This window comes from Ursus arctos, unplaced genomic scaffold, assembly GCF_023065955.2.
Source record: "Ursus arctos isolate Adak ecotype North America unplaced genomic scaffold, UrsArc2.0 scaffold_3, whole genome shotgun sequence".
Taxonomy (NCBI): Eukaryota; Metazoa; Chordata; class Mammalia; order Carnivora; family Ursidae; genus Ursus; species Ursus arctos.
In genome coordinates, this window is record NW_026622985.1 from 12,922,632 (window position 1) to 12,943,182 (window position 20,551).

General features: G+C 39.6%; 1 protein-coding gene across 9 annotated transcripts in view; it reads right to left on the reverse strand.

Moving 5' to 3' along the window:
• SUGCT (succinyl-CoA:glutarate-CoA transferase) overlaps window positions 1-20,551 on the reverse strand; it is a 756,457-nt gene that overhangs the window by 594,279 nt on the left and 141,627 nt on the right. The gene's annotated exons all lie outside the window — the stretch shown is intronic.

Consider the following 20,551-nt stretch of genomic DNA (forward strand, 5'->3'; position numbering starts at 1 on the left):
TGTGTCATCACTGAGCAGCTGAACCAGTCATGAGCCATATTCCTCTAAATTTCTCATTTCATGACAAAAATAACAATAATAAACCTCTATTATGTTTAAGTCAGTTCAGTCAAGTTTTCTGTTACTAGCTGCCCAAAGCATTCTTACTGACACAGAGGATCCAAATTATTTGACTTGTTAAAATTCCCCAGTGAATCATCCTCATTTACACAAAAAGTGCTCTTACCTCTCTCAACTTAGTCCTAATCCCACACCCTCATTATTATACTTAGTTCAGTTCAAAAGACCTAGATCTATTAAAAGGATCATCTAAAACCTTAGGGTCAACCTCTGACTCCTGCAGTATTTCATACACATAGCTTGAAAACCTATAATCCAATTCCATATGAGGATAACAGGAGGATAATGAACTTGATTCCCGGTGACCCACCACAAGGAGCTTATGTTCCCACAAATATCCATGCCTCCAAGGGTCCCAAACTGTGGAAAGACAAACCTAATAACAACCTTCCATAGTTTCCAGAGAAAAAGCTTCTGGCCTCGTAACATAATCATGATCTACCATGGGCTCATTTTTCCCATCCTAGATCATCAGATGTGATGGGGAGTCTCCAAAGCCAGCAATTCAAACAGATCCCAGACTGAGTTTGGCTCCTGGAACAACTCAAGGGGTGGTTTTTCAGGGCTTGGGAAGGCAACCCGTGACTGGCCTCTACCTGGCCCGGCAGCTTGCCTCCCACACAGCCCTATCGACTGGGCTCAGCCTACATGAATCTCCTTAGAGCAGCAGACATTCTCCTTTACTTTATTCTTGGGATTTACACTCATTTTTATGTTCATTTACTGCTCTGTTGAAATTGGAACTGCCTTATGGCAGCTGGTTCGGCTGTACTGCCCAGGTGGCAAAACTAATAAACTTTGAGTCATCCACTTCTGGACCTCCATCTGGTCTCAGGCATTTGAACCATGGAGCATTCCAGGGCTGCCCGGGGCTGCCTAGTGCTAATCACCCTTTCACAGATCACTTCTGTGTCTTCCAAAATGCAAAATCAAATCAACATTTTGTAGTAAAAAATGCACTGGATGGGAAGTGGGGTTTCATGGTTTTTCATTTCTGTCAACTCCAAGTAGTTGTACGACTGTAGGTATTTAATTGAACTACTTTGACCTTCAGGCACATTCTCTATAAAATCTTGGGCATTTGACCAAAACGGCTGGTTTTCTATCTCTTTTTTTTTTAAAGCAGAATTCCTGTATCAAACCGAATAATGCATGAAATCCTAAAATGTGAGCAGGTAATACCCCAAGTGTTCTGGTTGAAGCAGAAGCAGGTCTCCGATGTCCCCCTGGGTGGCATGAACACAGAACACAATTTGCAAAACAGTAAATAGTCTTACATCTGCTTCCAAGGTCTACACCTCTGAGTACTGTTCTTAATAGTCTGGCAGGTACCAGGGATGCAATTGTAGTCATTTTCCCATAAAAGCTTTTCCTGAAATTGGGGAAATGTTCTCAAGTCTGAGATTTTTCTCTAAGAAAGGTTTTTCTTTGATCTACCTCTGTTAGGAGTGGGGGTGGGGGTTGTTCCTTTCAAATAAGTTCTGGTGAAAGTCACTCTTCAAGTTGCTCTGGTGTTACTGGAGGCCAAGGAGTCACATTAATAAAGGTAATTCTTTGCAAGCAAAGAATCAAAAGAGGCTTGGGATTCCTACTTTTTTAATTTCAAAGTCAACTGATAGACAATAGACCAACATTAGCATAGCTGCAGGAGGTGGTGGACTGGGGCGCCTGGGTGGCTCAGTCAGTTAAGCCTCTGCCTTTGTCTCAGGTCATGATCCCAGGGTCCTCTGATCGAGCCCCCGCCTGCTCTCCCTCTGCCCCTCTCTCTGCTCCTGCTCTCTCTCTCAAATAAATAGATAAAAACTTTAAAAAAAAAAAAAAAAAAAAAAGGTAGGACTGACTGGATGATCACAGGTTAACCTCTGAATCCTAGATTGATCTGAGGTGGTTGACAGGAGTAGGTATGGGCTGGATTCTAGGCTGGAGATCAGCTTGACTGCCTCATTTCTGATCCACGACCTCTTTCTTTCTTCTCAATTTTGACTTCTGTGTTTCTGACCCTACCTTGCTAAGCTGTATCTTTGACAACTATTTCATAAAAGTAGCCCTATTTAGAGTAAGTCTGAATGGACAGCCAAAACTCATCTCATAGAGATGCCCTATCAATTTCCTCCACACAATGGTAACTCATGAAAACAAAAAAGCATTTCAGAACTAGCAGGCTCCCACTGGGCAGAAAAGTTAGATAAGATTTTAAGCCAGGGCCACCCAAAAACAAAGCATGATTTGTCAGTAACTATTCAGAGGCAAATTTGGGGGTGGGGGGAGAATTCTATTTTTAATAAAAAAGAGAGCAACAGGGTTAAACTTAGCAACCCAGTGTTTAAAAGGGGCACTGCAAATCTGAGAGTAATCTACTATTTACAATGAAGTATTTTAAGGCAGAAGAAGGGGGAGAAAGTCAACAGCTATGACGTGATTATGTATGAAAAATCAGGCTTCCTGGCAATTAATGACAAATTTTCCACAAATCAAAAGAATGCAGGATGTGACTTTTAGGTTAATAACTACATACTGTATATCCATTCTAAATATTGCATTAGATCATTACTTTCATCCCCTAAACTTAGGCTCATTATTTCATCATGTGGACGCTATATAATTTACTCAGAATGTTGCCTTTATATGGTTTCATCTAAACAAAAAGGCCAACTTTGGTTTAATAATAATCATTCTGACAGCAAAACTATTATTTTAGATAACATAGTGGGTCCCGGTATTCTGTGTGTCTAACCAGAAAACCAATGGGGTGGTCAAAGTGGATCTCAAAGGGCACAGCCCCAAAAGACATGATCATGGAAGAATACACCCAATTATTTCCCAAGGCAGCCCCATGCTGTCTGCCACCCCATGTCTCACTTCCACCAAAAGAGGATCAAGCTGCAATAATAGAATCTTTCATCTCCAAAAGGACAATCAACTATGACGAGACAAGTGGGGAAAACAACACTTGAACTCTGGTGCATTACATCATAACTGGTGGATTTTTCCCTCCTGCTCCCTTGCACATAGTCTGGCCTCCAACTGAACTGGGCTGAACACCAGTCATGCTTCACTTCTGCACCTGCCCATCTTTCCATCCACTCTTGAAAGCCCATTTTCAACACCACCATTTCCATTAAGTCCCTCTCATCGCCAAAGCAAAAAACTATTTTCCCCGCCTCTGAACAAACACCACACCTTAACCTGCCTAATTCCAGCTGTACCTTCATAGCCTACCCTGTACTACAACTACACATATAAGATGGCAAAGCTAAGAAGACCTCGATCACTGGTTCCTAAACCTAGCCATGCATCATAATAATCACCTAGAGAATTCCTGGACTCCACCCCAGGCCTAGTGAATCAGACTCTCCAGGGATGGAGCCTGGGGAAAAAAAATAATTTAACCAACGCATCATTCACTGCACACCAAATGTGAGAACCAAAAACCTCAGGAAAATCTAGCCAAACCCCTTAATATTAAAGAAGGATAAAGAAAGAAACAGAGAAGGAAATAACTTATCTGAGGTCACACAGCTGGCGAATGACAGAACTTTAAACTACTCCAACTTCAGTGTCCTCCATGCTACAATATTATTCATAGCCGATGCTATCCTTCCTTTTAAATTGGAACTATTTCAGGGTAAGAACTGTGTACTGCAAACCTTTCATACGTTCTCACAGTACCTAACATAGAGCTTCTACACTAATTTTTTTTAAGCACACAAATGAAAACAATAATTATTAGTTTCTTTATTCAACAAATATAGAATGCTGCTTCGTAGAAGGCATTGTGTTGGGTACTGAGTATGCAAAAGTAAATGGAAAGATGCAGGCCTGCCCTCTCTGGACTCAAGAAAAGTGGAGAAGACAACTAACCCGTTACAGGCACTGCCATGGGGAGAAGTTTAAAAACAAAAAAAAATAACATGGGTGAAAGCCCTCAGGCAAGAGAGTAGCATACAGGAAAGAAAAAAAAGGGAAAAGGAAAAAAATCTGAAAGTAGACCAATGTAACGGAAGCATGACAAGAAAAAGACGGGAAATGTCTCTGCACACCTTTCAGAATGATCATTTTATTTTTTTTTAAGTCATCTCTACACCAAATGTGGGGCTCGAATTTACAACCCTGAGATCAAAAGTTGCATGCTCCACTGACTCAGCCAGCCAGGTGCCTCTCACCATGATCATTTTTAAATCAAGAATTATAGCACATCATCCTTCTTTTAAAACTCATAGGGCTTCCCACTGCACTTGCAATTAAATCCAAAGAATGGACTGAACAGAGACAAGAAAGAAAAGGGACCAGTTATGCAGACTGTGACAGTCCAGGCATAAGTTGATGATAGCTCAGACTAGGGTGGTGGCAGTAGAAATAGAAAAATTAGTGGGTTTAAGATATATGTTAGGGACAGAATGGACAGAACATGTGAAAGAAAGACTGTATGAGAGGAGGAGGGCAGATAAGATGGTGAGGGAGAAGAAGGAGCTACACTTAATTCCTAGGTTTCTGCCTGAATATCTGGGTGAGCTCTGAAGGCAACAAAAGAAAAAAGGGAGTCAGACAGAGGAACAAGGTGAAGGGAAAGAAAATAAGAATCCACCTTTGCATATGTTGAATTGGAGATGCCTGTGAGACAATCATTTGGGCTGGAGTCATCAGCATATAGAAAGTATTTAAAGTCATTCCCTAAGGGAAAATAGAGAGAGAAAATTAGAGAAGAAATCAGAAATAAGATAAAGCAAAAGAAGATAAGTCTCCATGTCAAAAACAGCCCTTCCTCTAATCATAGGTATGGCTAATGATGCAAGTACAAACTACCAGCGCCAATATACCCCCAAACAGGGGGTAAGTTAAACTACGATATCCATATGTAATAGCAGACAAAGCAGGCATTCCAAATGATACAACAGAAGAATAGAGTACCATGTGGGGAAACGTTTACAATTTTTTTCAACTTGTTATTTTAGAACAGGTGTAGATTTACAGAAAACTTACCAAGATGGTAAAGAGTTCCCATATACTCCACACCCAGTTCCCCTATTACTTTTCTTTTTTTTCTCTGCTTGATTGTATTTTTTATTTATTTTTGAAATTTTAGTTGACACAATGTTACATTTGTTTCAGGTGTACCACATGGTGATTCAACTTCTCTATACTTATGCTGTGCTCACCACAAGTGTGGCTGCCATCTGCCACAATACAACGCTGTTACAGCACGACCGACTATATTCCCTACTGCGCCTTTCATCCCCATGACTTATTCATCCCAATTCCCCTACTATTAAATCTTACCTCAGTGTGATCCATATTTTACAATTAAAGAGCCAACACTGATGCATTATTATTAAAACCCGTATGTTCAGATTTCCTTAGTTTTTAATGTTCTTTCCAGTTCCCAGATCCCACTCAGGGTACCTATCACACCCTATTTAGTTCTTGCCTCCTCAAGCTACTCTTGACTGTAACAGTTTATCATACATTCTTTCCTTCTGATGACTTCAACAGTTTTGAGGAGTACAGATAAGATATTTCTGGAGAATGTTACTCGATGGGGATTTTTTTGTATGTTTTGCTCATAATTAAATTATGGGTTTGGATTTATGGGGGTTGGGATTTTTGGATGAAAGCCCACAAAAGTAAAGGGCCATTTTCATCACATTATATCAAAGGTACAAACTATGGATAGGACTTATCACTGTTGGTGTTGACCTTGATCACCTGCCTGAGTGGTGGTTATCAGGTATCTCCATGGCAAAATCACTCTTTTTTCTTCTCCCCTTTTCCACACTGTACTCTTTGGAAGGAAGTCACCAAGCACAGCCCACACCAAAGGGGTGGGGAGTTATACTCCTCCTTCTTGAGAATGAACTGTCCCCACAAATTATTAGAATTCTGCACGGGAACTTTGTCTCTTTCCCTATTTATTTATTCAATCCCTTATTTGTATCAGCACAGAGTCATGGGTATTTATTTTATACTTTGGGTTATAATCCAATACTACTTTATTTTGTTGCTCAAATCATTCCATTTTGGCCACTGGAAGCTCTTTCACAACTGGTCCTGTGTCCCTCTGACATACACCCCCATCACTATGAGGTTTGTCCCTTTTTAGCACTTCCTTTTTTTGTGGCACTACAAAATGCTCTAGGCTCATCTTTATTTTTTTTTTTAAGATTTATTTATTTGAGAGAGAGGGGGAGGGAAGGAGAGAATCTCAAGCAGACTCCTTGCTAAGCATGGAGCTGGATGCAGGGCTCGATCTCACAACCCTGAGATCATGACCTGAGCTGAAACAAAGAGTCAGAGGCCCAACTGACTGAGCCACTCAGTCGCCCCCAGGCTCATCTGTAAATGTCCTGTTCCAGTCTTATAGGAAAGCATAAAAAGAAGAGGAGTCATAAGGTAAAGAAAGGGAATGTTTATTTTATTTATATTATATTAATATATATTATATTATAAATATTTATTTTAGTGTTAACCAGCACCTCATTCATTCACTCATTCACTCATTTATTCAAAAATCTTGATATCACACCTACCATGTGCCAGGAACTGTTCAAGGCACAGGGGATATAGCCATGAACAAAACAGACATGGTTGCACTCTCACAAAGCTTACACTCCAGGGTAAGGTGCATTCAGGCATAAACAAACAGGAAAATATTAAGAAATGATAATAGGGCTTTTCTAGACTAGTAGGTTACTAGCAGTAAAAGCCTCTTGGAAGATATTAAACTTAACCTGAGACCTGTAGAAAGCATGTGAAAAATCTAGGGCAATGTTTCTAGGCAACAATGTCAATGAAGAGACTTTACTGTGGTAAAAATTTACCATAGTTCAGAACAGAAAGAAGGTCACTGGCACTGAAACATGGTAAGTAGAAGAGGCAGTAGTACCAGACAGGGTAAGGAAGTATGCAAGTGCCAGAGCATGTAGGTTCTGCAGACCTGGGGAAGGATCTGGGATATGATTCGAAGTGTGATGGGAAGCCACTGATTGTAAGAACTGGATCAGCTGGCTGTTATATGGAATATAAAGGGGGCAACCAAATTATCTCACATGAGGTCGGTATTAGAACCTTTATTTTACACATGGGAAAACTAAGGCTACGGAGATTCAGTATCTCACCTAGATCAAACAGCGAGTTGCTGAACGGCAGAATTATGACTTACATGCAGGTCACTCTACTCTCCAATCCATCCCTACACCACTTACCTCTCTCTCTCTCTCTCTCTCTCTCTCTCTCTCTCTTCACAGACTCTCGGCTCCCACTCTCTCACCCTCATTATGCTTGGTTGCACATTCTGCATCCTTCATCATATCCTTGGCCTCACAGTCTATATTCCCTGCACAGGCCCCCAGATCACTCAAGTGGACTGGAATCCCTACACAATCACTCAGTTGTCCTCCACATCTGCTTAGAAAGCACATCACTAACTGAATCAATAATTCTCCTCCTGTTCTTCTGCTGAACTTCACTCATTCACTAATTATAAAACATCTTCCTGGGAAAATACACTAAAAAAAGAAATGAAGACTTTTAAGAATTATCCTCCCATCAGAAAGAACTGTTAAGATCTGACATCCTTTTCATCCTGACACCATTACTTTACATGTCAAAACTTCCTATGCAATTTAATCCACCACACTCTGTCCCTCACAGCTTAAGGTAAACAAGTCCTTCAGAATCATTAGCACTGAGGAAGAAAAACATTCAGGAGTAGAGAAGGTATTTTGGCTGTCCCATGTTAAAAAAAGAATAAGAATTCTACCTATTCATACTACATTTACCATTTCAAGCTTCGAAGCTGATGATAAAAGCTAATGCTTATTAAGCACATACTGTGTACTGTTCTAAGCATTTTATGTGAATTACCTCATTTCATCCACATGACAACTGTATGAGGGATGCGCTATGATGAACCCATTTTACAAATGAGAAAACTGAGGCACAGAACAGTTTAGAATCTGCCCAAGGATGTGTACCTAGTAAATGGACAAGCCAGGACCTGAATTCAGCTAGCCTAGATTCTGGCATTCATACTACATTATATATAGAATCAGACTCAAAATTTCTGAATGGCCATGATCCTGGGAAAGTTTTACGGGATTGTCCTACCTTGGTAAAGAAAAATCTGCCATTAAACCTCCTTTTCTATTAGGTAAACCTCTACAGATAAGTTTGACCTTAATTATTACATAATACTTGAGATTCAAAGATTTCTGCTTTGCTGCAACTATGTCTTAGCTTCTATTCCAACGTAATTAGAAATAAACTTCAACCTATAAACATTTTACCAGTAAACATTGAAAAAAGACAGTAGAGCTGTTACGTAGTTTTAAAATCTCTACTTTTATTTGTTTAGCAAAGGAAGAACATAATATCAAATCCTTCTCTTCATGGCAATTTTTTAATGAAAGGAACATACATATTTCACACTTCTCTGAACTATCACTAATGGTAGTCAAATCATATTGATGTTTATGTACTGAACTCAAAAGAAAAAAATATTTGCATTATATTCAGAATAATTTTGCCAATTCATCTGAATCAAAATCAGACATGAGGAAACTAGATATCAAATGCCAGAAGGTAAGACCAGACAACACAGAGAGACAGAATTTCAAAAGCATGTTTAGGATAACACATCAAACATATTTCTTACCATTAACCACTGACCCAGTCAATCATTTCACTCAAAAAGTGGTTATAAATAACTAAAAGAAAAAAATGTGATGAGTAAGTGGAAATATAGAAAAGTAACATTTAATGACATGGTTTACTTATTTAGTCCTGTGATGTCTTCAGTTTCAAATGTTTTCTTCAAATATGGTTTTACATTTTAAATAACTTCATTCTTTAAAATATTTGTATTTGGGGCGCCTGTGTGGCTCAATCAGTTAAGTATCTGACTCTTGGTTTCGTTCAGGTCATGATCTCAGGGTCCTGGGATCAAGCCCCATGTTGGGCTCTGCACTCAGCAGGGAGTCTGCTGGAGATTCTTTCTCCCTCTGCCCCTCCTTCTCCCCCACCCAACACCTACTCCTCTCTTTCTCTCTCAAATAAATAAATAAATCTTTAAAGTATGTGTTTTTAAAAACAAATGAATAAACAAACAAAAAGCAGAATCAGACCTATAGAGAACAAACTGATGATCGCCAGAGGGAAGGGGTAATAGGGGGTGGTCAAAATGGGTGAAGAGGAGTAGGAGATACAGACTTCCAGTTACAGAATGAGTAAGTCACAGGAATAGAAGGCACAGCACAGGGAATATAGTCAATGATATTTTAACAGAACTATATGGTGACAGATGGCAGCTACACTTGTGTTGAACACAGCATAAGTATAGAGAAGTTGAATCACTATGCTGTACACCTGAAACTAATGTAACGTTGTATGTCAACTATACTCAAATATTTTTTTAATGTCTGTTTTTAGAATAAAGTAATACATTGTCCTGCAACACTAGTTTTAAAAAGAAGTTATGAGAAATGAAAGTCGCTTTTGTTTACTGCTTCCTTCATGCGTTTAGCACAGATATTTAATAAGCCCTTATTACATGCAGAGCACTCTGTCAGGTACAGTCAGAGATCCCAAAATCAATAAAAGAGAGTTTTCTCTCTCAATACAGTTAAAATCTATAATCCAAAATAGAAATAATCAGCCCTACAAGAGACTTTAAAAAAAAATCAAGTAGAGATAAAAAATGACACTTGAGCTGACCCTTTGATAAAGAGAATGTAGTCATGTAAAAACAAGGAAAAGGGCCTTTCACATGAAAGAAATAATGGAGGCAAAGTCATGGCAGAGACAGAAAAGTATTGGTTCTTTTTGAATGAATGAATGAATGAATGAATGAATGAATAATAAAAACTGAAATAAGGCATTAAACTGGATGAACAGGAGATCATTAGTGCTCATTACGATGCAATATCAGGAAAGCTGTAAGAACAAAAGCAAGATTAAAGGGGGCTAAGGAATGAATGAAAAGAATACAGGAGCCTGGAGAGTACTTTTGAGGCTTATGTAAAGAAGAAGAGAAGGGAAGGAGAGAGAGTGGACAGCAGCTCACACAGTTTGAGCAGGAAGATGAAGGTTTTATTTTTGAAGATAAAAAAACACCTGAAGTGCATTTAATTAGGCCAGCACAAGGGATCATTGAAGGTGTGGAGTCTTAAGGAAGATTGACAAGGATAAGAAAGGAAATATGAGTGAAGGGGTTATGGTTTAAAATGTCATCTCTCAGTGATGTCTTCCCTAAATAATGACTCAGCAGCAGTCATTTCCTCTTCTAGCTCTCTGTCCATTAGGATGGAGGCTTCATGAGGGAAAGGACTTGTGTGATCTGTCTGCTGCTCTCCCCAACAGCAGGAACACTACCTGAGAGATACTGCAGGCCCTCAGTAATTATTAAACTCATGAAAATGAGTGAATTACACAGTTTTCCTCTAATTTTGGAGAAGACTCTTTTTTCTTAAGATTTATTTATTTATTTTGGGGGGTGGGGGGTGGAGAGGCAGAGGGAGCAGGAGAAAGTCTTAAGCACACTCTATGCTGATTGCAGAGCCCAACACAGGGCTCAATCTCACAACCCTGCGATCGTGACCTGAGCCAAAACCAAGAGTCAGATGCTTAGACTACGCCACCCAGGCACCCCTGATGAAGAAATATTTCAAATGAAAAAGAGAAAATTTGGATGCAATCCCCACAGGAAAGCAGAAGAGTAGGAGGCATCTTCATAGAACGCAAAGAATAGGTTGAGATTTGCCTCTTTGTCCCTCTAAACCCTGGCTCTGCCCACTGGAGTCACACAGAATAAATCCAATCATTCTTTTACCATGTACTAAATGGATAAGCAGAGAGGCTCAGTTAAAGAGCCATGTCAGGGCCCAAGGCCTCACCTTCAGGGTAAGGAAAACAACAAAAGTGGCCCAGGGAGAAAAAGGGAATCTTCAGGAGTCAAGACCTCACTGGGCTAAAAGTGAGTAGAATTAGCCTGGGAGTGGGGGGTGGGGTGATTCTGTAATAGGGGTACCAAGAGGTCCTAGGAGGGAATTCAGAAGCTAAGAAGTTGACTAACGGCTGACTCCCACTGACCCGGTTGATCTCCTTCAATGTTCCATAAAGCCCGGGGACACTGGCTGGCTCAATTGGTTAAGCATCTGCCTTCGGCTCGGGTCATGATCCCAGGGTTCTGGGATCAAGTCCCTGCATCAGTTCTCTGTTCAGCAGGGTGTCTGCTTCTCCCTCTCCTTCTGCCCCAATCCCCCTCCTGTGCATGGTGCTTTCTAATAAATAAGTGAAATCTTAAAAAAAAAAAAAAAAAAAAAACTTTTTTAATGTTCCATGGAGCCCAAGATGCTGGTTCTTCTATAGAAAGCTGTGGTTCCTTTTAAGAAGAGCTTCAGATACTCTGTTTAGCTGTGCTAGTCCAGGGTAACTTCTCCAATTCTCTATTTGCCACAATTTTCCTCTAGTTCTGATTACCTCTGCCTTTCTGTCCTGGTGACCTTCACCAAAATTGTGTCACTATCTATTCAACACTATTCAATAATGTATTATCCACCTAAAAAGGGGAGGCGAGCACAAGCCTACGCAGGCACAGAATACAGTAAACAGCAGGCATGCTTCAGACTGTGTACCTTCCTTGCAAGTAGGCAGACGGGCTTGCATGGGTCTAAGGTGTGGATGCTGTGAGAACAAAAGAAATGGCAAGCCTGAGAGATATCTGAAGGAAGGAATTGCAAGGTTTGGGAATAGACTCCAGGGAATAGAAAAGAAGGTACAAAGAAGCCCCAGTGGTTTCAGCCTGGACCCTAAAAGGAATGTGAATTTACTTACAGAAATGGCTTTCCTGCTGAAGAACCAGGCTGGGGTTTTGTTTGTTGGGGGGTTTGGGAGGGAAATATAGTGACTTTAAGGTGTGGTTGGCATGTCCAAGTGGAGATACCCATGGCTGGTTATATATCCAGCTGCCGGAGCCTGGAGGATGGTGAGAGAAAGCCACAGATGTTCGGTGGCATGACTCTAAGACAGCCACCAGAACTCCTATCCTCTTCTGATGGGATGTCACTTCCATGATTAGATTAATAATCAAGTGACCATCAGTTAATAAAAAAGGAAAATTATGTTGAGTGGGCCTGATCTAGTCAGAGAAACTTTTAAAATAAGGTGAAGCTCAACCAAAAAATTGCTAGAACTAATACATGAATTCAGTAGTCACAGGATACAAAATCAATATACAGAAATCTGTTGCATTTCTATACACCAATAATGAAGCATCAGAAAGAGAAATTAAGGGGCTCCTGGGTGGCTCAGTCAGTTAAGCGTCTGCCTTCGCCTCAGGTCATGATCCCAGAGTCCTAGGATGGAGCCCTGCGGCCGGCTGCCTGCTCAGCGGGGAGTCTGCTTCTCCCTCTCTCTTTGCCCCTTCCCCCTGCTCATGCTCTCTCACTCTCACTCACTCTCTCTCTCAAATAAATAAATATAATCTTTTAAAAAAAAGAAAGAGAAATTAAGGAATCAATCTCATCTACAATTTCACCAAAAACTATAAGATACCTAGGAATAAATCTAACCAAAGACATGAAAGACCTGTACTCTAAGAACCATAAAACACTGATGAAAGAAACTGAAGACGACACAAAGAAAAGGAAAGACATTGGAAGAACAAATATTGTTAAAATGTATATAATACCCAAAGCAATATACAGATTTAATGCAATTCCTGTCAAAATACCAACAGCATTTTCACAGAGCTACAACAAACAATCCTAAAATTTGTATGGAACCACAAAAGACCCCATATAGCCAAAACAACCTTGAAAAAGAAAAGCAAAGCTGGAAGTGTCACAATTTCAGACTTCAACTTATATTACAAAGCTCTAGTGATCAAAACAGTATGGTGCTGGCACAAAAACAGACATGTAGATCAATGGAACAGAATAGAAAACCCAGAAATGAACCCACAATTATATGGCCAATTGATCTTGGACAAAGCAGGAAAGAATATCCAATGGGAAAGAGACAGTCTCTTCAACATATGGTGCTGGGAAAACTGAAACAACATGCAGAAGAATGAAAGTGGACCACTTTCTTACACCACACACAAAAATAAACAAAATGGATTAAAGCCCTAAAGGTGAGGCCTGAAACCATAAAAATCCTGGAAGAGAACACAGGCTGTAACCTCTTTGACAGTGGCCATAGCAACTTCTTTCTAGATATGTCTCAAAGGAAACAAACAAACAAACAAAAAACTACTGGACCTACATCAAAATAAAAAGCTTCTGCACAGCAAGGAAACAATCAACAAAGCTAAAAGTCAGTCTGTGGAATGGGAGAAGATATCTGCAAATGACGTATCTGATAAAGGGTTAGGATCCAAAACATTTAAGAACTTATCAAACTCAACACCCAAAAGACAAATAATTCGGTTTTAAATATGGGCAGAAGACATGAACAGACATTTTTCCAAAGAAGACAGAGGCCAACGGGCACATGAAAAGATGCTCAACATCATTGAATCAGGGAAATACAAATCAAAACTACAAGATATCACCTCACACCTGTCAGAATGTCAACAACATAGGCAACAACAGGTGCTGGCAAGGAAGTGGAGAAAGGAGAACCCTCTTGCACTGTTGCTGGGAAAGCAAACTGGTGCAGCCAATCTGGAGAACAGTATGGCGGTTTACATCCAGCAACTGGACTACTAGGTTTTTGCCCAACGAACACAAAAACAGTAATTTGAAGGGATATACATACCCCAATGTTTACAGCAGCATTATCTACAATAGTCAAATTATGGAAACTGCCCACGTTCCATCAACTGATGAGTAGATAAAGAAAATGTGGTACACACACACACACAGAGACACACACACTAGTGCGTGTGCACACACATACACACTGGAATATTATTCAGCCATAAAAAAGAATGAAATCTTGCCATCTGTAATAACATGGATGGAGCTAGAGAGTGTAATACTAAGTGAAGTAACTCAGTCAGAGAAAGACAAATACCATGTAATTTCACTCATATGTGGAATTTAAGAAACAAAACAAATGAGCAAAGGGGGAAAAAAGAGAGAAAGAGAGAGGCAAACCAAGAAACAGACTCTTAACTATAGAGAACAGACTGATAGTCACGAGAGGGGAGGGGGTGGGGGGAATGGGTGAAATAGGGGATGGGGATTAAGAAGGGCACCTGTCCTGATGAGCACTGGGTACTGCATGGAAGTACTGAATCACTATATTGTACACCCGAAATTAATATTACATTGTATATTAACTAACTGGAATTTAAGTAAAAACTTAAAAAATAATTAATTAATTAATTAAAGTTAAGCTCAGGGAGACATGCTCCCACTGGCCTTGACAACATAGCCTGCATGAGCTCTACAGCCATGGAACTATATCCTGCCAACAACCTGAATGGGTTTAGAAGAGGACTCTGAGCCCCAAGTGAGAGCCACAGACCAGGAGACACCTTGACTGTAGGCTTTTAAGACCTGAGCAGATGATCCAGCCTTTCCTGGACTCTTCACCCACAGAAACTATGAGGTGATAGCTCTGCTATCTCAAGCCACACTTGTGTTACTTTCCTATGTGGCAATAGAGAATTAATACAAGGCTGAAGCCATCGAAGTAGATGACTACACTGGGTACTAAGGGGAAAGCAGAGGACAAGGGCACAGCACTGGAGTCAACCAAGGAGGGAACAAAAAATATAAGAGAACTGTAAGGAATCTAAAGGTAGTAAGTATAACAGAAAGATGCGGTGTCTGGAGGCCAAAGGAGAAGCATGTTAGAAGGAATAGTGTTGAACGTGTGTCAAATAGCCAAGTGAGGTCAAGAAGGAGGACAATGAGAATCTTGGACTCAGCAAAAAGAAATCAGCCTTCAAAGGCAGTATCTGTCGGAAGAGTGACTGGAGTGGATATCATAATGCAAAGGATTAAGAAAAGTGGGTAGAAAACAGAAAACTCAAATACAAATAATATACTAAATTTGGTAGTGAAAGGGGGAAAGAAAACAATAGCTGGAATGTGTAGCCAAATTACCAAAAATGGTGTCAAGGGAAGACTGCTCGCGAGCTTACCTTTTTCAGGGTATATAGACTTTAATAGAAAATTAATGAAGACACAAAAGCCTTAGAGCTAAAGGAATGAATCTCTCTTAGTGGAATTTCAGGCATTTCCCCCAAGTTCATGGGAGAAAGATTTTATAATTGAGTCATTTTCCTAAAACCTCTAAGTCGCAGAGCTATATAAAACAGCCCTGCATACAACAACAGCTTATCAACCCAGCCCTGACATGAGAACAGAAATTAATTTACACACTCTGACTACATCTGATCCATCTCACTGATTAAAATCCAAGCATGTAAAGGTGATTCAGATGATGATTCTTCTCTAGCCATGTCGCGTGGCACTGCTCTCCTGAGCTTCTGTGGAACAGTTCCCAGAATAACAGACTCACCTGCACGCACTACCTGATTAAGTTCTTTAGTGGTGACTCTTCTTGAAGTGTCCTCATGGGAGTTCAAGGGAAAGGCTCAAAGCCCAGTGTGAATTAGGACAAGAAATCATGTCAGTGACCAAATGATTCAGCAGGTAAAATATGTGTTATGTCATTACACTTCAAGCAAAAATTCATGCAATGAATATAGGTACACAGTGCCAAGGACTGCCATGTTAGTTAACAAAACCAACTCAGTGATTTAAAAAAAAAACAACTCTAAGGAGAAAAAAACACATTCTAAAATTTTATATACTAATTCTGTTTAACTCGAAAGCTTTAATCTTGAATTTACATTTCATTGCTTCATTTAGCAAATATTTACTGAGTGACTGCTTTGTTACAGGCAGCACGCTAGGTGCTGGAAGCATAGTCATGAAAGATAAATTCTCTGTCCTCGTGGAACGCAGAATCTAGTGAGAAGACCTGTTAAACACGTAAAGTCTAGTGAAGACTTTGGGGGCAGCCATCTGACTGGAAGCAGGCCTCGGGGACTAGTCTCGAAGTTGATTTTGCATGAGAACCACAGTCTTTTCACACTTCCCTGCCTCCTCCTGCCACCAACACACAAAATGCTTTTGGCAAATATAACTGCCATATTACAGCCATCTTTACTAATTTGAGAGTCACTTCCCGGAAACAGAAACAAGAATACTCCGCGATCTATACAAACACAATCTCATCTTTGTTCTTGCTAACATCTCACCAGAGATCAAAATCAAGGAAACTGATTTCAGAGCTTTGCTAACTTACATCACAGACAGAACTCATCCACAACAGGCCACGTGGCAGAAGCTGGATGGGTTTTAAGATCTAAGCTGCAAATTGTGGACGTGTTTGGACTTTTCAACATCACCTCTAAGAGACCTCAAAGGTACACCGACATAATCAGCCTTTGATGACAGACTGTATCATATATCCATATTCTCGTATGCCCCTAATTTGGGACATTTGCATATGATCTGCATTCTAACATAGCCACAAATCTGTTTTTATATGCTAGAAGACTGTAATATGATAGAACCCTTAAGGAGCCACTCTGCTTTGTTGTGTCAATTCTCATATTCATCAGACAATGATCATTCTCTTAGCCACATCCTCCACCTACTCCTTAACCACAATTGGAGGGCGAGACAGTTCTGAAGAGGGCAGAGTCTCTGACTCTTTTTGACATCCTCAGCAGTTTGGCAGAAAGAAATCTGGATCCTGAGTCTCCGTCTCAGCTTAGCTCCTCACAACAGAGTTCTGAACCCTGACTCAAGTTTGCAAAACATAACCAACTTTCTCACAGCTCTGTTTGTATGATTTCAGGATAACATTGTAAAAGCACTTTGAAAGTACGCAAAAGGAAGAATCATGAAAAATTATCCTTTAAAAAAATATATTTGATCCAAGCAAACACAGACCAAACAGCTAACATGGAGTTTTACTATATAACAATTTAGCAATTTCTATGAATTAGATTGGTGTTTCCCATCTTTCATGAATACAAGTAATCCATCTAGGAAAAACAATTTCCACAGATGGCAAAACACGTTAGTCAGCTTTAGAAATTCCAAGTATATTGATTGTTTTTATTAATGAAAGAAATTTCTGAACTGCAAATTTTTTTAACTTTTACAAATATTAAGCACACATTAAAACGCTGTTGGTTCAGAAAACTACCAGTGGAACTGTTGATTAAAAATCAACATTTGCCCCTGAAATGAATATAACACTGTATATTAATTATACTGGAATTAAAATTTTTTTTAAAAATTAACGTTTACCCGAGACTGTGGACTCTGGGAAACAAACTGAGGGCTTCAGAGGGGAGGGAGGTGGGGGATTGGGATAGGCCGGTGATGGGTATTAAGGAGGGCACATATTGCATGGTGCACTGGGTGTTATATGCAAGTAATGAATCATGGAACATTGTATCAAGAACTGGGGATGTACTGTATGGTGACTAATATAACAAAATAAATATTATTAAAAATTAAAAAAAAATAATGTTTGATTGAATCAAGCCATTGATTAAATTTGCAGTTGGACTATAAAGTAGCAAAAAATGATTTCCAATAAGATTTCTAAGACAAGTTATCAGCGACTGACTGCCAGGGGTTGCAAACTGGCAGTTCATGAGCATGATTCAGTTCACCACTGTATTTTGTTTGGGCTATGTAGTACTATTTCCAAAGTTGAAAAGTTTTATATAAAAATTCAAACCTCTTACTTCAAAAATCAGAAATCTGGCTACACTGGGCAGTGGTATGGTAGAACTAGTTTATGCTGGCTCCGCAGAGTTGACTGTTAATACCTCCTCCAAACATGTTCACTAACAATTCCAGTAGAGGCTTGAAATTAGCTACGTGGAAAAATTTACACAAATGAGAACTATCAAATGCTATAAATCACAGCTCTTTTTTTTCTTGAAGAAAGCCAGTGGAACATTTCCAAGCATATGCCACACTAGGGACCACAATCTCACATGGCGGCAAATGCTGGAGTGAGTGGTGACGACGCCCTCCTTAGCCCATCTCCACCACCACTCCCTACTGTTTATCAGGGTGAGTTCACTCATTTTAATTACCTGTCTGGCGTATTTTAGTATTTACCTTTGCAACTCCTGGTTTACAGTCATACTCTCTTCAAAATAACTCTCAGATGAAAAACAAAACAAAACAAAAAAAAACCTCTTAGATGATAACAAAGGAGGAAAAAAAAAAACTAACCCACTATGCTTGCTTGATAATTAAAAACAAAGACCAGGCTTAAATTCAATACTGTTGGACAAACTGAAACACCATCTTTAGATTCCTTCTCCCTTTTCTAACCACGGTGTTGTTTAGGCAAAAAAGAACACTGTGATGATTTTCAAGTCATAAATTAAACAGTTAGCAAAAATAGGTATTTTTTAAATAAGAATATTGTTTAGTTGTATAAAGAAACAAAAAATGAAAAACAATTTTTATTTCTAGGGGGAAAAGATCATCATTGCTTCACAAAACTATGAAGGCTTTCGGTTTGTCTGCAGACAAATGGCTATTTGACAGAAATCTTGAAAACCTGGGCAGGAAAATTCTGACACAAGACAAACCTCTGATTAAATGACTCTCGATAAGAATGTCTGAACATGAAATCAGATATGATAGTGGTCAGGAAAACTCCCTTTCATGTCACATTACGTGGGTTCACACACAGATGACTGTTGCTTCTCCTGCCCTAATACATAGGTCTGTGCTGCCAAAGACAATAATGCTTTCATTTATCCCTGCCTTCCCTTGGGGCATGAGCATCAGAGTCCTACCCACCAGAAGAAAAGCATTTTCCAGAAACCACTACCACAGTTCCAAGAACAAAGACAGAAGACAAAATCTGGGAAAGAACACAGACCAATGGAAGTTCCCAAAACAGTTCCCACCGAGGTTCTGTATTTCTGGATACTGTCCTAGCAATAATCACCACCACCATAAGGAAGGGGCAATATGGGCATCTGTCAGGAGTCTCACCTCAGTGCAGCACTTTTAAAATTCAATCTCCTCTCCTGTACTCCCCACTAAACTTGTTTTCAGCCTCAGATCTACTTTAGCATGATCACTGGCCTTTTTCTTTTTTTCAAGGTGCCCCAAAATAACAAGTATTTGGAATTCTATCCTAGCCCCCAAAATTATAATAAGCTCAATTTTACTGTAGCAACGAATCAAGGATAGTAAAGAAACAGGAAGAAAGGAAAGAAATAGAAAGGGAGGAAAGGTGGGAGGCACAGAGAGGAAGAGCAAAGAAGAGACAAAAGCGTGTTTTGAGGTAACATGAAAGAAAGGGACCAAGATGAAAAAAAGAAGAGGGAAAGCAGCAGATCACCCTTAATATAAATTTTGAGCTGGGGTAGAATCCAAATATTATTATTGATCACTGTGAAAAACGTTTTGCCTCTGATTTTCGACATCATGTCCCATATGTGGGACATTCTCCAGTATGGGAAATGGAAAAGAAAGCTCAGGAAATGATCCAGCTACACTTAAAAGGAGTTTGTTGATATTGCCAAAAACAAAAACAAAGCAAAACAATAACAAAAAGAGCACGAATTTTACCTACATTCAGTAATTTCTACTAGCTGTACTAATTTATGTCGAGCTTTGTTTCAGTCTATTGATTTTCACTGATACGATGCTAAAGGCCTGGGCCTCGGTTACCATAAGATTAACGGAGTGTTTTTGGTTTTTTGTATTTTAATTCCAGTATAGTTAACATGCAGTGTTGTATCAGTTTCAGATGTACTGAGTTCTGTCACTACAAGAACTCAAGGTGAGCCTGAGTGCTTCCACTCAAAATTCTCAGGTTTTATACTGCAGCTAACTGGTAAGGAAGTATCTCCTGGACTTAGAACAAGTGATCTCAGCCCTCTGCCTAGACTAAGCTCCAGCCAGCATCCGCGGGTCTCAGCTGCATATAACGACAAGAAGCAATACGTCATCAGTGTTTTTAGTGTAATTTTGGTTGAGGCATTGTAGCATGCACATTCCCTCAACTTAAAAAAAAAAAAAAAAAAAGGCAGTAGCAAAGTACGACTTTTACTTTTCAATGTCTATATTCTAAATAACCGTAAGACTTAATCAAAAGTAAAGACTTTGGGTAAAAAAATCGGCCTCTGCTGCAACCAATATGCTCCTGAATGTCAGGACATGCAAAGTTAAGGAAGGCAGTAATACGGTGAGTGTGCAGAAGAGGGGTCGAGGAAAGGAAACAAAACAGGAAAACTAAGGTAGAGACAACGGTAATACTGATAATATAATAATAAAAGTTAACGCTTCTTTAGTGCTTCCTATGTAATGGGCCCTGCAGGAAGCCCTTGACGTACATTAATGCCTTTTAATCTTTGCAGCCACCGTAGGAGGCAAACTGTTGTTAGCCCATTTACTGAACGAGGACACTGAGGCAGAGA